Source organism: Petaurus breviceps, unplaced genomic scaffold (genome assembly GCF_028583685.1).
Source record: "Petaurus breviceps papuanus isolate PSGF00001 unplaced genomic scaffold, PetGlider_PUasm1.0 38, whole genome shotgun sequence".
In the NCBI taxonomy this organism is placed as follows: Eukaryota; Metazoa; Chordata; class Mammalia; order Diprotodontia; family Petauridae; genus Petaurus; species Petaurus breviceps.
The window spans coordinates 78,202,391-78,220,027 of record NW_027186304.1 but is presented as its reverse complement, the minus strand read 5'-3'; positions in this window follow the sequence as shown (position 1 = coordinate 78,220,027).

The following is a 17,637-nucleotide window of genomic DNA, read 5'->3' as shown; positions in this document are numbered from 1 at the left end:
GGTGACCCAGTGTTGTTAGCAGGAAAATTTTTTCATGATTCTCAATTCTTGAAATCTCCATTCTCAATTTTTCCAGCTATAATAATAAAAAGAATAACTTAAATATAAGTAAATTTAAAAATAAATGAAAATAGCTAACATTTACATGGGTCCTTTAAAGTTTGCAAAGTACGTGTGTAATCTCACTTGATTCTTATAAGTAACTCTATGAGGTAGATACTATTACTTTCCCAAATTTATAGAACTGAGACTAAGGTTAAGTGCTTGAAACTCATACAACTAGTAAGTGTCTGAGAAAGGATTTTGCTCAGGTCTGTGATTTCAAGCACAATACTCTACCTACTGTTTCAATTCAGCTTCTTCTAAATAGCACATATAGGGAATTACATTGTCAGGTCTGAAAGATGTTTTTCTCATCACAACCCTTTGCGGTGCCCAGTACAAAGCAATAGTGTCCTCATTTTGTCAATGAGAAAACTGGTTCTTATGTAATATTTTAAAGTTTTTGCAAAGTGTGTTTATCTCATGGAATTATCATGATCCTTTGAGATAAATGTTGTTTTTCTCCTCATTTTACAGATGAAGAACATGAGGCAGAGAATATTTAAGTGATTTGTCTATGGTCACACAGCTAGTATGTATTCGAGGCAGCATTTGAGATCAGGTTTTTTTACTTCCCAGTCCAGCTATCTTTTGACTAAGCCAAAAATGTAAGTGTTTTTGGAAAGTGAAAAACAATACAGTGCATAATGAACCTAAAAAACCTGTCTGGTAAACCCAATTCATAGTACTGAAATCATGAACTATGTCTTTTCTACAGGAAAATCACATTAACAGTAACTCAGAATTTTGTCAGATACATGTTATTTCTTACTATTGGGTTACCTAAATACAGTACAAAGTTTCTAGATGAAGTTAAATATGTATTTTAAAAGCACCCCATTCTACTTTAAATAGTTAAACTGATTTAAGATAAATTGCTGTGGCCAGAACACAAATTTGTAAAAACAAAGTTTTATGAAACGAGCACCTAAAAATCCCTAATAATTTTTACATTTATATCTGAATGCTTGTTTCAAATGGGGAAAAGAGGACTTGTTCTGACTGCCATTTTGCATTTATCCATTAATCATTTGTGGAATCTTTGAGTCATAAGAGACCTTAGAGCTTGGCAAATCGCAGTATGGTGTGGTATAGTTTGAATTGGGATCACTGAATTATGAGAATTCTGGGTTGGATGACTGGACAAGTGACCTCATTTTCCTTGGCTACAAGATGAGAGGGAGTCAAACCTAGGTGATTTTTTAAAGCCTTATATACTTTACTATTCTGAAATTCTGTGAAATATGGGTCCCAAATTTTGGAGTTGACTCAGATTCAAACCATTATTTATCCAACCCTGATCTAGTCCACTTGATTCAGAATTTCCTCTCCATCTTTGATAGGTGCACCATTGTCTAACAAAACATCTGACTCTAGTTTTATAATTGTATTTTATTAGAATCTTAGGAATTTTGAAATTTGACACATCTTAGAAACTGGTCTTTGATCTTAAATTTTTTAAATCTAATTTACATTTGGCAACTGAATTTTTGCTTAATTTGAGGCTTCCTTGTATTACTGTAAAATTCTCATTATCAATTTTCGTAATGGGTATATATATCCACATTAATCTCTTCCTAAAGATTCTGCTTTCCCTGCGTTTTCATCATTTTAACATAGTAGTTGTATTAAGGGGATAGGATACTGAATAATTCCCTTTTATCCAATCACATTCTAGCTACTACTACAAAGCTTTACACCAATTAACAATCCTAAATATAATGTTATGCAAAACCTTTAGTGTTGCCAGTAATTTACTAAAAATGTGGAAACTAAAGGAATTTATATTCAATTGAATTTAATAAATGGTATAGAATAAAGATTTTTATGTCAAAAAGTTGGGTTGAGTTGAGCTTGTTGGTTAGAGGAAAGATTGTGAGAATATTTAGAATGAATATATATATATTCATATGTATATATTTGCCCTGGCTTCCTCATCTGTAAAATGAGCTGGAGAAGGAAATAGCAAACTACTATGCAGGGGTGGGGAAACTGTGGCCTCGAGACCATATATGGCCTTCTAGTCCTTTAGTGTGTGGCTTTTTGACCGAGTTCAAGTTTTACAGAACAAATACTTTTTTTTTTTTGGTGTTAACACTTTTATTTTCCTAGACTTCGGCGTTTTATACATGCAAAAATGGATGGAATAGAATAGAACTCAGTTCTTTTAAATATACAAAAGAAAGACAATTTTATAAACATTTTAAGATACTTCAAAACAGTCTATTTTAGAGACCAAGGAATAATTCAATTCCATTATTCAGCAGAACAAATACTTTTATTAAGAGGATTTGTTGTTTGAAGTTTGGATTCAGTGAGAGGGCCACATTTGAGTATCTAGAGGGCCACATGTGGCCTCAAGGTCACAGCTTCCCTACCCCTGTCAAGAAAATCCCAAATGGGGTCACGAAGAGTTGGACATGACTGAAAACATCTGAACAACAAAAGGGGTACCATGAAGAAAAAAATTACTACTAATAAAGTTGAAGAAATACTTTAGATCTCTATTATATGGCTATTTCTTTATTTAATATTTTCCTCATTTACATGTAAAAAACTTTTTAACATTTGTTTTTAAATTTTTTTTAGCTCCAAATTCACTCGCTCTCTTCCTTCCCTCCCCCCTCATTGTGAAGGCAAAGGATTTGATACAGGTTATACATATGCAATCATAGTCATGCAAAACATTTCCATGTTAGTCATTTTGTGAAAGAAAACACAGACAAAAGAAAACAAGGAAAATAAAAAAGAAGTATGCTTTGATTTGCATTCATACTCCATCACTTCTTTTTTGGGGAGATGGATAGCACTTTTCATTTTAAGTCTTTCATAATTGTCTTGGATCATTGTACTATAGAGAATAGCTAAATCATTCACAGTTGATCATCTTACAGCATTGCTATTACTATAAAAAAATGTTCTCCTGGTTCTGCTTATTTCTCTTTGCATTAATTCATGTAAATCTTTCCAGGTTTTTCTGTGTGCAACCTCATCATTTCTTAAAGCACAATAGTATTCCATCACAGTAATATAATAATACAGCAGTTTGTCAACCATTCCCCAATTGATCCCCTCAATTTCCAATTCTTTGCCACCACTAAAATAGCTGTTATAAATATTTTCATACACATAGGTCCACCACTAAAAGAGCTCCTACTAATGTTTTTTTACATATATGTCCTTTTCCTTTTTGTTTTTTTTTTTATCCCTTTGGGATATAGATCTAGTAGTGGTATTTGATCAAAGTGTATACATGGTTTTATAGCCCTTTGGCTTTGTTCCAAATTACTCTCCAGAATGATTGGATCAGGTCACAACTCCACCAACGTCACATTTAATGTCCAAGTTTTCTCACATTCTGTCCAAAATTTATAATATTCACTATTTGTCATATTAGCCAATTAGTTATAGGTATGAGAAATACTTCAGAGTTGATTTAATCGGGCAATTCTTTTTTTGTACCTTTGTGAAATGCTTCTCTTAACTCTTGCCCTTACTTTGTAGGTTTGGTTTGCCAGACTTGATAATTCAAATGTTGCTTTTTTAGGTATGCCTATGATTCGTATAAGTTGAACAGTAGTTCCTGAGTTGTAACCTAAGACAATGATCAGGCTTCCAATAGATTTGATTAGCTGATTAACACATCTCTTTGTAAGATCATAGATTTAAGAGATGGAAAGGACCTTAGAGGTCATGCAATACGTTTCTTTCATTTTAAAGATGAAGAAACTATATCCAGAAGAGGTTAAGGAAACTTTCCCAAGGTTATGCAGGTAGTTAAGTGGTAGGGTAAGGTTTCTAGCCCTGGTTCTTTGACTCCAAATTCAGAACTGGCTCAAAAGTCACATCTTCCCATTGGTAGCTTTTCGTGACAACCACCTCTTCACCTAAGAGTAATCCCACCCTCCTTTGAACTTTCATAGAAGTGTCAAAAACAAATATCTCTAATATTTGAATTTTTTTTAAAGTTCACACAACCTTGCCCCAACTCATCTTTTTAGCCTCATTGTATATTACTCCTCCTCCTAAACTTTTCATTCTAGCAAGATTGCCTTTTCTCTGTTTCTTATACATGACACACTGTCTTCCCGTCTTTGCACTGGCTGTTCTCCATTGCCTGGAATACACTTGCTTCTCACCTTTACCTCAATGAATTCTTTTCTTCTTCAAGATGTAGTTCAAACACCATCTTCTACATGATGCTATTTCTGATGCCCCCAAAGTACTAGTGTCCTTTCTCAACGCCTTTGAAAATTATTACTTTGTATTTATTTTCTTTATATATATTCTATATATACACACATATATAAACATGTATATATATATATACATACACACATACACACATATCTGTCTTTTAGAACATAAGCTTCTTGTGAGTAGGAATTTTTTCATTCATTATATTTATATTCCCAACAGCTAGCATAATGCCTGGTACACTGTGGGCCCTTAATAAATATTTGATTAATTGATATTATTTTGTGTTTATTTCTGTACAGGTTTTATTCCTCACCCTTTACAGGCTCTTTGAGCAGGGGATACTTTATTCTATAATGTATCTGCTCCTTTTGCATTTACCTGCAGTGCCTTACTCATAGTATTTAGATAGTTCTGTGACCTCATCAATGTAGGTACTTCTTACAAAAGTATACATAGCAACTTATCCATTCCTTTTCAACCTATGCAACTTTTGTAATATCTTTTATAAATATCTCACAGTAGGGTCCATCCAGTGTGCTGGACACATTCCTCTTGACATTTTGCTATATGAGCAGATGGGCTGTCCTCAAGTTAAACCTTGCTTTCACATCATGACTAACCCTTATTGTACAGGCATACCTCTTTCTCATCATCTTCTTTATCTTTTTTTTTTTTGCATATTATTCTTCATTATGTGCTGTAGAGTGTAGACTATTCACAACTACCATGTTTCTCTGTGTTGATCTTTGGGTGGCTTACAACTTTAATTCTCCAAAGACTGTTGTAGTTCTTGATTCCCAGCTATATAGCATCACAGAACATGTTAAAAAGATGGATTTTTGTTTTAAGGAAAAAGGGTCATTAAAAGCATCACTTAGTTTCCCCAAGGTAATCAGTTTGATCTCTTAAAAAATTAAATTTTGTTTCGTAAATCAACAGAAATCTGCTCTTTCTCCTTCCTTTCCCCTCACCCCCATTAAGAAAGCAAGGTTGGGATGGGGAGAACTTGTTACAGATATGTAGTGAAGCAAAACAAATTCCCATATTGGCTGTATCTAAAAATATGTCTCTTCTTGTACTATGAGCCCTTTACCTTTTTTGTCTGGAGGTGGTTAGCATGTTTCATGATGAGTCTTCTGGAACTGTAGTTGGTCAGTGCATTGATCATAGTTCCTAAGTCTTTAAAAATTGTCTTTACTGTATTATTGATGTTATATTAATTGTTCTACTCACTTCACTCTGCATCAATTCATATGTCTCCCCAGATTTTGCTTTAACCATCCCTTTTATCATTTCTTACAGCACAATGGTATTCCATTACATTCATATACCATTCATTATTCAGCCATTCCCTAATTGATTTCCAGTGCTTTGTCACTGAAGCATGAGTTGCTACAAATATTTTTGTACATATAGGTCTTTTCCTCTTTTATCTTTTTTTGGGATATAGACCTAGTAGTGTTATCTCTGATTCTGTGGATATGCACAGTTTTCACAGTTCCAAATTGTTTTCCATAATTGCCTAACCAGTTCACAACTCTATCAATAGTGCATTAATGTACCCATCAGGGAACTTTATGTCTTTGGAGAAATAGTTTCACTGAAAAGTAACTGGAATGTTCAGAATAATTGTAGAATCATAGACTTGGAGCTTTTCTAGAGGAACTTCATTTTATAGTTTTGGAAATTGCGGTCTAGACAGCTTAAGTTGTAGAATATATCATTTCAAACTAGATCCTTTGACTCCAAATCCCGGGCTTTTTTTTTTTTAAACATATCAGGCTGTTTCATTGACAATTTATTTTTCTTAAGTAAGAAAATCTAGAGCCGCTTGAATTTTCATGATAGACTATTTCAGATAGCCCGAAAGTATTTGTCAATGTGAGATATGTGCAGTCAATCAATTTACCATGTTTCTAAAAGTCATTAACACCCTAAACCAGGAAAGGAGGGGAAAGGAATAAGCTTTTTTTGAGTACCTGTTATGTGCTAGGCACTATGCTAAACACTTTACAAATGTTTTCTCATCATTTCATTGCAAGATCATCATCATAGTCTCCTGCCTGGTCTCTATTGTCTCAACAACCCATATTCAATATAGTTGTCAGAATAACTGTTCTTCCAGATCAGGGGTCAGCATACTCTGATCCACACTCTGCCACCTGTTGTACAGTTTTTGCAAGCTGAAAATGGTTTTTACATTTTTTAAATGGTTGAAAAAATTAAAAGGAGACTAATTTTGTGATGTGAAAATTATATGAAATTCGAACTTCAGTGTCCATAAATAAAGTTTTATTGGAACACAGCCATTCTTGTTCATTTACATATTGTTTGTGCCTGCTTTTGTGTTAGAATTACAAAGTGAAGTTGTGACAGAGACCATATGTATCACCCTTATCACTCTACATTGCTTCTTGGCTCATTACAAATTAAAATGATGTATTTACAACTTGACAGTGTTTTTAGTGCCACAGGTATCACTACACAGAGACATTTTATTTTATTTTTATTATCAGTGCATGCCCATTATGTCAAAACAAGAAAAGAAAAAGGAAAAAAATATTTTTAAGCTCAAGGCCAAGATTGCAATTTTTCTCAATGAGAACTACCTTTACCTGCTATTATTGACTACTGAATGGCTTTGGAAATTAGCTTTTCCTGAATTAATACTGTTTCTTAATGAATCCAGCCTAAAATTACAAGGCAAAACATTGTTCATATGCTAAATTTATACTTGATTTACGTCAAGCCAACAACTAACATTTGAATCACATGTAACATCCAGCTGCATTTATTATATAGTTCCCATGTCAAAAGTTAAAACAAAAAGTCCCATCTTCGTTTTCAAAAATATTTGCAGCAGATATATTTTCCAAGGTAAAACTACAGTTCTAGCAGTGCTTTTCTGATCTTGATGCAAGTGCAAAAGAAATATTACCCATATTATACCCATATTTCAAAATCCATTTATTTAACTATGCAATTGAGGAGCTTCTAGCTAACCTTCATTTAGAAATGATTAATCTGCAATGCCATGCTAAAAGGCAACTATTGAGAAGAATGTAATAGAATTCTATAAATGCCTTCCAAGTGATGAATATGCCCAAGTAAATTCCTGTACTTTTCAGTTGACATGAGTATTTCGCAATACTTATCTATGTGAAAAGACATTTTCAGAGATGAAATATGTAAAATCTTATAACAGATTATTATTAACAGGTGAACATTTGCTTTTGATTTTGATGATATGGAACACTAAAAAGAAATACCATTCTTTTCATTAGTGGACTTGTATTATAAAAACAAAAAAGATCGTGTTCCATTATTATTTTGCATTTTGTCAATACAAAATTCATGATAATCAATTTTCTCTCATTGCTTAAGTTTCTGCATAATAACCTCAGTTTTGCTTCTTGACCCACAAAGCATAAAATATTTACTGTCTAGCCCTTTACAGAAGTTTACCAATCCCTTACCTAAGAGTAATTCCCAGCCTCATCATTGAAGGTCCTTCTGTAACTATTTTTTTATGTGTTCTCCTGTGGGTCTGTGTGTATGTACACACCCATACCTACAAAACGTATACACATATATACATTTATAGGGAGAGATAGATATTTCTCTCTATATATATATGTGTGTGTGTATATATATATATATATATATATATATACACATATATTTGTATAATAGGAGTAACACCTTTACATTATACTTTCTACCTTTTTAGGGTGGTTTGGACACAAAAGGAGATAATGTAGTCAAAGTGCTTGACACACAGACCTTAAGTTAGTGTACACTAAAATAACTTTTTCAAACAAGCCAGTTTCCTTACTCTTCCTAAAATTATTCTGTCCATTCTTGCTGCCTTGCAGTTGCTTATTCCATTCCTCCTGCCTGACCTGCCTTTTCACTTCTTCACCAATACATTTTCCAAGATTTTCTTAATGGACCCTCTTCATTGATGTCATGCCCATAATCTGTAAACTTTCTCCTTGAAGGTAGAATAAACTTTAATCTTCTCTGTATCCTCTCTCTGTAGTCCCCCCCTGCCCCAGTGCAATGTGTTTAATATTTTAGGTTCTCAGTATTTATTAAATGAATAGATGTCTCCTTGCTGCTTAACTATTTAATAGTTTGTATCATACTGCTAAGTCCATAATCCTATTTTGTGGCTGTACTTTAGTTGTTCCATAATTACTTCTTCAAGTTTTATGTCTTTAGCCATATTGTGAATTTCTTGAGTCTAGAGTTGTGGCTCCTACTTTTATATCCTTGTGTAGTCTCTTTTTTGAAGAATGTAGGTTCTTGATAAATCTGCCATATGAAGTATTCAAAAATTGTTTTGCCAGTATCTACAAAGTTGATTAATATTCTTGAATTGTATTATAAATTGTTGTCTCAGTAATTATTAGGAAATCTAAGATTTCTCCTTTAGTCACTTGAGAGCCAATGAAAGGCATTTTGATTGATTAGACTGTTCGTAATTTTTTGATCTGCAGATAAATTTGAATTAAAACCAAGAATTCATACATCTTTCCTCCAGAATTGTAATACTGGATAACAGTACTATTTCTTTGTAACTTTTGGTTTACTTACTAATGATATAACTCTCACATGGAGAGAGGAAATAGCTATAGTAACCCTTACACAGGATTTAAACTGAAATGATTAATAGAACTCTCTAAATGGGCTGTATCAGATATTTAGATAAAGAGGAATAGACTACCTCTAGGGTAATAAATATCTGTTGAATTTACAAATATCAGGTGAAATATTTTAAGTCTACTTTCATTTCATTAGGGTTCTGTGTGGTTCTGCATAGGCAGTAATAGTATTTGTTTCCATTCTACTTGTATTAAATAGAATATTATAATGGACAAATGTTGTGAATATTAAGTATACATATAAAGTGATATCTTTTTCCCAGGCACTAAATTTACTCTGGTGATGGCAGAGTTGGTGAAACACACATATACACACACTCTTAATATACTTTATATATACTATGTATAGTATATAATTGTGTGTGTGTATATATATATACATATACATACATACATACATACATATATATACATATATATATATATATATATATTGTGTATGGGGTATATAGGGAGAACAAGTACTTCTGGTGTAATGGTCTGCCAAGTCCTTTTCAGGGCTGTTTATCTCCCTTTGATCCACCTTCACCCAACTTTTTACCTGTTGCTCCAAGAAGCTGTAGGACTCTCAGCAGCCATACCCTAATAAACCATCTTGGCAGATGCACTAAACCAGATGGAGGATAACCAACAGGCCTCAACTCGTTGGTGAGTTAGTTTTCACATGCTTAGGCCAGACATCCCCCTATCTCTGAAATGGGTGGATGAGAATAATTTGTTCCAGCAGCCAGGAACGTGGCTGAAGCAGACACTGTGGCATGCTTAAAGCTTGATCAGACATCAAGGATGCTACTGCACCCTGGGCCATCACCAGTCAACTTTTGTCCTTCCATTAGACTCAGAACGAGAAAGTGAGGCTTATGACTTTGTGCACCTCTGCCTCCCTTAAATTCATTTCATGAGCAAGTCAAGACATCACCTTGTGATATCATTGGTCCTCTTTGAAAACAAAGGACAAACAACAAGTATATTCATATATGTGTGTGTCACACAGACACACACACATATACATATACACACATTCTGGTAGGCTTTTTAAAAATTAATGATTAAGTTTTGTTTTGATTTGTTGGTCAAACTCAAACCCTCTAGTTATGTTAGGCTTTTTGGAACAGCTTTGTAAGTATATACTGCTATGTGCATAGTAGATACTTTTGAATGATTATTCTCTATTTGTTTTATTTTGTCCTATGTATAAATATCAATATAGCTGTTCTAGTTAAATGCCAAATTTACAAATTACTCAAATTAAGACTGATATATTATTTTGTCACATGGTAAGAATGTGTTAACTTGAAATTTAAAATGACTTTGACCTAGACTGGATGGTGTAAAGCCAATCACGAGCAGCTCTTCTGAGGACTGCTGCTGGGAATAACTTTAAGGGTCTAATTGCATAGTATAATAAACTTTAGTCGGCAATAAAATAAAGCATAATAGTCAAGAAACTAAAGCATAACATTCACAACAACATAACATAACAACTTATTACTGACGTGGCCATATAGTTTTAAACAAAACATTTCATTTAGTATATCTTATGATCATCTTTAAGAAGTAGCAGAAAATACAAACACCATCCACTCCTAGGTCACAGTAAGTTACAATCTCCTCAGTCAATACAGAGTATCCAAAGTAAAGTCCTATTTCATCTTGACCCTAGGCTGTCTTCCAAACCCCACAGCTCCTTCTCCACAGGCTGACCACTCCCAATTTTTGCCTGGATTCCCACATAGCTCTCTACTCCTGTTCCATATCTCAGCTCATAGGGACTGCTCCACTCCAAGCCCTTCATAGTTTCTGTTTCTAGGAAAACAAAGCTTAACAGGGTTATAAGAATATTTACACATATTACCAGCACTATCATCTCAATTCACTTTCTGTCTGAGAATGCAGTACTGAACAACAGACAGCGCTTCTGTCTGAGAAAGTAACACAGCAGAGCACCAACATCACAAACATTCTCTCAGTTCTGCCTGCTCCCAGCTCTGCTTGTGTTCTTATCTGCGCCTTCCTGTTCCACCCTTTTTGCAAGCTCCTCCCATCATGGGCTCCCATGTGATTACATTCTCCCTATTAAGGGAAAGGGGGCATCTTCAAATTCCCTTAGACCTATTAAGGGTAGGGAAGATCTTCAAACTCCCTTAGGCCTATTAATGGTAATACAATATATATGGTTTCCAGTCAAAGACTCTTGATACAAAGGTGAGACTCAAAGGCACTTGATTAGCTAAAACTCAATCCAGAAAAACAGCCAAAAATTCTGTTTTGCTTGCCATTACAGGTGGGCTACATTTAAATTTACCTTGAACCACCTGTGGGAAGAATATCACTTTGGGGAGCCTGTAGCAGGTTGTGGAGCAAATTAGTGATGTAAATCTCATCTTGAAATTGTTTACTTAACTAAACTACTTTTTAGAAACTTTTGGAAGCATCACGTGCAAATGATTAGGAAAGAATAAAATCATTCTTAGTTGACTTTTTTCATTAAAATTGACTGATAAGATTACAATTTACCAGTATTTTCTTAACTCAGTTTCTGTTATTGTCTCTAATTGGGGAAACTGAAAGAACACAACTAGAAATTGGGAGACCTAGTTGAACTCTCCTCAGATTCTATCTTTGTATTCCCCTACCTCCCCAATTACCTTGTATACATTTTGCATATTCATGTGCATATATATGTGTATGGACACATGGATTTATATGTATGTGTATATGTTGGGTTTGTGTTGTCTCCTCCTATGAAATGTAAGCGTCTTAAGGGCAGGGACATTTTCATTTTTACTTTTGTATTGTTGGCCCCTAGCAAGATGCCTAGCTTTTGGTAATTGCTTAATAAATGTTTGTTTATTGATTTTAGTTATATTATGCCACTAACTAAACCTTGGTTTCTTCATCTGTTAAATGAAGCATCCCTTCTATAGTTCAGTGATTGTGTGAATACTTGAAAATAATAAAACTCCACTAATCTTTTGATATATCAGGTCTTTTACTGGTACTTCCTTAGGTACTTGCCTTCCCCTTAGTATGGTTTTGGAGTAAGGCAGCTTGGAGTAGTATATAGAGAGCCCTATTCTTGTATTCAAAAAGACCTGAGTTCAAGTTCTGATTTTTACACAGTGGCTTTGTGACAATGAGCAAATCATTTAATCTTTCAGTACCTCAACTTTCTAAGCCTATAAAGTATATATAGAGTAGTTGTCATTTGGGATATCTTCCTATATAGGGGGAGTTTCCATGTCAGGAATCATATTAAAGGTCCAGACACCCTTACCCCTCCAAAAAAATTGTTCACTTTATGGTTTCTTGTCTTCAGCCACCTGGCTTGCAGCTTTTTGCTTTACCAAATCAAAGTAAAATGGCATGCAATATGTTGGATTGTTTTGCTTGATTATGTTTATTTATAAAGATTTCTTATAGAGTATGTCTTTTTTCTGGTGGGGCTGGGGAGGTGAGAAGAACAAAATAAATGCTTGATAATTGGGGATATTTTTAATTAAAAGATTAAAACAGCATGGTGCAGTAAGAAAAAGCACTGATTTTGGAGTCAAAATGCCTAGTTCAAATCTTGACTCTCCTGTACTGCCTGTGATCGTGCGCAAGTCATTTAATCTCCCCAGGCCTCAGTTTTCTAACTTGTAAAATGAGGAGGTTGGATTAGAAATGTATGATCTTTCAGCTCTAAATATCTAAATCTAAATATATGATCTAAATATATGGTACCCAATGGACAAGAATAATCTTTGGTCTTTTTTCCTCAATTTCTTAAAAAAACAAAATCCAAGGATAATAGAACACTCACTCTCCAATTTGGTCAGGGACTGATTTTCCAAATCACTTTTTTCTCCTATAGGATCTCAGGAACAAAAATCAAGAAAGGTATTAGAAAAACATGCTTAAAGTATAAGCAAAATTGAGATGTAAGAAGAAAGAAATTAACAGAGGAGGAAGCTTTAATTTCTTCTATCTTTATTTGTATTTCTAAATTTAAGATTTTCTTTTATATTATATAAAGCAAAAAAGAAAAGAATGAAAGAAAAAAATCATCAAAACCTATCACTTTATGGGAAAGTTCATTATATGAATGTTCTACACCTGTAAATTCTGCCTCCCCACTTCTGTAAGGGAGTAGTTAGAGGTCTTCTCATATCTCTTCTTTGGGGATATGCTTGTTCTTGTAATTCTGCAATATTAATTTTTAGTTTATGGTGGTTCTTTCAATTTATAGTATTGTAATTTTTGTGTATATTGTTTTCTTGGCTCGCCTCAGTTTGCATCAGTTCATATAAATCTTTCCATGGTTCTCTATAGTAACTTTTTTTGTATCTTATAATAAGCACAGTAATATTCTGTTACATTATGAACCACAATTTAACCATTCCCTAGTCAGTGTACATGTACTTTGCTTCTAATTCTTGGCAACCAGAAAAAGAGTTTCTGCAACTATTTTGGTTTATATAGGCCCTCTCTTTTTGTCATTGACCACTTTGAATTATGTACTTTCAATAGAATCTTTGGGCAAAAGTGTGTGGATGTTTTAGTCACTGTATATGAATAATTCTAAAGTACACTGTACTATAACTGTGCCAATTCATAGCTCTACCAACAGTCACTGCAATGGTATATCTGTCTTTCCACATCCTCTCCAACACTTATTTCCGAAGGTATCTTTTAAGCTTTTAGAAAACATTTAGAATCTTAAGTATCTTATAACACATTGGGCAAGCAGTGGATTGGAGGAAAGAAAAGGAAGAAAGAGGTTCGTAGAAGTGAAGGTATTGACAAGTCACTGTAATAATAGGAGATTAAAGAACTAGCCTAAGGCACCAACTGAGAAATTTAGAGGTCTCTGTCTACATTATTGTTTGTCCTTCATTCTGGAAGAGGACCAGTGATATCTGGAAGGTGATGTCTTACCTTGCAAGTGAATTGTATTTTAGTGAGGCAGGGCTGTGCAAAATCACCAATTTCACTCTCCTCCAGAGCCATCTGGGTTCAGTGTCAAGACATAGATCAGGACAACTGGAAATGGTCTTGGATGCAGTAAGAGACCTTGACCTTTTTAAACTAAGGTCTTTTCAGAGTCTCAGTTGGTCTGAGGCAACACCCATTCAGTGATTAAGGGTAGGTAAGAAATGAGGCCAAAAAAAATGGCCTCTTTTACCTACTCAAAAAGAAAAAAATCATTCCCCTGTGGGGAAGACCCACAGGATTTCTGGCCAGAACAAAAACAATTGCTATTTACACTCACTCTGAGCCAAGGAAACCCAAACAATGATCAACTAAGGCTTGGATTGGAGCCCATTATTGGCCAGTCAGTAAGAGCCAGAGTTATTTGGGTTTAAAGCATCATCAAATAGCTCCATTTGAATTCCAGTGGTTTTTATCAATACCTGGTTTTCCAGAGCACTATTTCAAGAAGTTTATATTCCTTATGAGGTCTTTCCCAGGTCTCAGTTTGTCTGAGGCCACACCCATTCAGTGATTTAAGGTTGGGTAAGAATTGAGGGAAAAGATGGCCTCATTTGCCTATTCTTCCCTACAGGGGAAGACCTTTAGAATTTTTGGTCGGGACTGAAACAGTTGCTATTTATACTCACTTTGGGACATCTAAACCCAAACAATGACCAACTGGGACAGCAGGTAGAGGATGAGAGAAGAACTAGCTTAAAACCCCGGGTGGGAAATTTAGAGGTTTGTCAATGTATGTACTCCTTTAAGGAAGAAAGTGGGGGCAAGGGGTACAGTACTTAGACCCAGAAGAGATGATTGAATGGTGAAATGGTGGGAAGGGGGACAGGGACATGAATGGCTTTGATTCAATCTTGTGGAATTCTCCAGGTGAAATGTAAGAGAATATGGATACCTGACTGGTTGAGTTGGTACTCTGGCCTGGCCAAAGATTGGGGATGAAACTTGTCCTCGTGAGCTGTTCCCTCAGTGCTGGCTGATAGGAGTTCTAAGTTTGCTACTTACATTCTACCCAGCTTCAGGCTGGATCAGGCCTAGTCCAGGAACCATTGAAAGAGGCTGCTTTATGACCAAGATTCCTTCCCCTTCCTACTTAGCCACTTATCCCAAGTCATAAAGCTAGGAGTCAAGAGTATAGATGAGACACCTGGTGCCTGGTAATAAACCTTGGTGTTGTCAAAGACGGCCAAATGTCAGCAGCCTTTCTGAAAAGAGCTTTGGACTGAGAGCCAAACATCCTAGTTTCTAGTTCCTGTACTTGTTCCTTTGTCTTTCCATAGCCTAACTGAAAGGCATCAAGCACCTTTTCTTAGATTGCACTTGGGCATCACACATATCTTGTCCTCTTTCCCTATTCACCTTACCCCCTAAAAAATGCATTGGAAAGTAATGAAAGTGGAACTGGGTGAGGGACTCAAGGGGAAGTACCAGAGGACTGCCAAAGTCCTCCCTTCTCAATAGTGTCTATGCTTAGCTAGGGGTGGTTATGATAATAGGGAAGGAGAATACCACAAAATAGCCTAGTTTCTTGACCTTGAATGTTCCCTGATACAGAGTAGCTAGAGCCTTTGTAACACAGGTTTTATTTTTGTTTTTAAATTTCAGGTATATACTTCCAAGTTAATGTTCTTCAAAGTAGTAACTTTTGCAGATTTTACATTTACTAAAGTGATGCTGCTATTGCTTATAATATTATGAAATGGCTTTCACAGGCCTCATTGAGGCCAAAAGGAAAATTAGTTAATTTATAGACACTCCATCGTGGAAGAAAAATATTACTTATTTAGGAAAAGTGGCTTTGAATCAGTCAATCCCTCCATATATATTAAGATATATGTCAGGCACAGGGTTAGGTGTTATTAATGCAAATACAAAAAAAAATGAAACAATTACCATTTAGTGGGTTTACATAATAGAGGATATAGTAAGTACATACAAATAGATACAGCATAAATATAAAGTTAGTAAGTACAAATATATACAAAGTAAATAGTTTAGAAGGGAATGTAGTCCCTGTCCTCAAGGAGCTCTCAATCTAATGGGGGAAGAGAACATACAAAAACTTTGTACAAACAAGAAAAATAAAGGATAAATTGGAAATTATCTCAACAGGAAGGAATTTCAGTATTTTTGGAGAAGGTTGGATTTTTCCTGGGACTTGAAGGAAGCCAGGAAACAGAATAAGGAAGGAAAGAATTCAGAGATGGGGATGAAATTGCATCTTTATTTTCACTAACCTCTAACTGAAATTTAGCATTTCCTTCAGTTATTTAAAACATTCTTCTGAGAAGGTTCACTAGACTGCCAAAGGGGCCCAAGGCATATACTAAAAAGATTAGATTAAGATTAGTTAAGATTAAAATAGTTAAGATTCCTTAATCCTTTTCATTTTGATGGGATCATTTGTTTAAAATATATTGTATTTAACTTGAGATGTTTGATTTTTTAAATATTGTTATAAGATACAAAGACTTTCTTGTAGAAGAAAATTATTTTTCTTTAATGTATTTTGAACTGTCCATTTATAACTGCAAGACCATGAAAATTCTATCATCAAGCATATCATTTTATTCTATTAAAATGTTCATGGTTCAGATTCATTTTAAATAAATGGAGAGCAAAGGTCTTTTTTTTTTTTTAATGAATATTAGAAATCCGAATTCGTTTTTACCATTTCCCAAAATTCATCACCTAGCAATGGGAGTCTAAGCAGTTTGGATGCAAAGACAGACAAAAAGTCTTTCCTCTCTAGGAAGGAGCTCACAATCCAATATGGAGTGAGAAAATAACTTGTCTACTAAATAAAAGCAAAATTTGTCTATCAAGTGGACAAGCTTAAGTTAAGTGAGAATTGTATTAAGACTTTTATCTCATTTGCCAATGCCTCTGTAATGCTAGAGTGATGTTTAAATCTACTAACTTGCTATTTTGGTAGGAAGTTCTGAGGTTCAGATGAGATAATTTATGTTAATTTATGTTATGAGCATTTAAACAAAAGCTCTTTGTCTCTATTAGACAAAATGCCCTCGGTAGTATTTAGTGCTTTGGTTTTGTTTTTACTATAATTGTATGTAGCTAATATCTTTAAGTTAAAGATGACAAAGTTTTTATACTTAAAAGCTTTGTATAAACTACATCTTTGAAAGGTATAATGTGCAGCTAATGAGGAATCAAATAAGCATGAGTTTTTGAGTCATTTAGTCATTCATTCCCAGGCTCCCTTTCTCCTCTTTCCCATGTATACACACACACACACAATACACTTCTAAGGAAAAAAGATAATTTTTAAAAGCCCTGAAAAAAGGGAAATAGGTTTAGTGAACTAAAATATCAAAGCATTGAAGTTATCAAAATTAAAAATTAAAGTTTTAAAGATCATAATATCATACTAATATTGAGGACATTTGGGGCATCTAGGATGGTGGTGAAGTGGGTAAAGCTACACACCTGGAGTCAGGAAGAGTGGGGTTTAAATCTGGTCTCAGACACTTAATAGCACTGTGACCCTGAGCAAATCACTAAACCCTGTTTGCCTTAGTTTCCTCATCTGTAAAATGAACTGGAAAAGGAAATGGCAAAACAGTCCAGTTATCTTTGCCAGGAAATCCCCAAAATAGGATCACAAAGACACACAACTGAAACAACCAGATACATCATTTCCCATCCCAGTGAACTAAATACTGATCAAAGCCTC